Source organism: Heteronotia binoei, chromosome 3 (genome assembly GCF_032191835.1).
Source record: "Heteronotia binoei isolate CCM8104 ecotype False Entrance Well chromosome 3, APGP_CSIRO_Hbin_v1, whole genome shotgun sequence".
Lineage (NCBI taxonomy): Eukaryota > Metazoa > Chordata > Lepidosauria > Squamata > Gekkonidae > Heteronotia > Heteronotia binoei.
The window spans coordinates 20,184,354-20,185,024 of record NC_083225.1 but is presented as its reverse complement, the minus strand read 5'-3'; the positions used below and the strand labels follow the sequence as shown (position 1 = coordinate 20,185,024).

The window sequence follows — 671 nt, the reverse complement described above, 5'->3', positions numbered from 1 at the left end:
GGTACCTCTAAAGATACACTAATGGCTGGGAAATTGGCAGGCATTAAGTCTGGAATAGAGCAAATAGAGGGAATTCTGGAGAATCTCTTAAGAGTTGCCTTCTCCTCACCGTACGATGGTCCCCTCGTGTAAGTCAGCAGTCAACAGAGTGGTCCAAAAGGTGTATGGTGGCACCATATGAAGCTGACCCTTGGTCCATCAAAGTCAGTATTGTCTTCTCAGACTGGCAGCGGCTCTCCAGGGTCTCAAGCTGAGGTTTTTCACACCTATTTGCCTGGACCCTTTTTTGGAGATGCCGGGGATTGAACCTGGGACCTTCTGCTTCCGAAGCAGATGCTCTACCACTGAGCCACCATCCCTCCCACTTCAAGCAGATTTCTGGAGAGGTGGTATATATAATTTCTAAATTAAAGAACAAACAAAATAAAATCCAAAGCGATGATTAAGACCCGAGAGTCTGTGGTGAACGATTTTCGAGGTGGAAGAAATTGTTGGTTTGAACTGTGAGCCAAAGACCGTATGTGGTTTTGGAGGAAAACGTGGCTTTACTGGACTGCTGGGAAATGACCCGGTGACTGAGAGGAGATGTAACAGATGAGAGGCTGGGACCGGATAGGTTGTCCGGTTGAGAGACCTCCATGTTCTGAACAGCCTGTTTGCCCTTGGCGATA

The 671-nt window shown here is 47.5% G+C and overlaps 1 non-coding gene across 1 annotated transcript; it reads right to left on the bottom strand.

The window, feature by feature from the left end:
* Window positions 1–287: 287 nt before the first annotated feature.
* TRNAP-CGG (transfer RNA proline (anticodon CGG)) lies at window positions 288–362 on the bottom strand. Its single transcript has one exon. It is a non-coding gene; the product is annotated as a tRNA-Pro (tRNA).
* Between the last annotated feature and the right edge of the window lie 309 nt (window positions 363–671).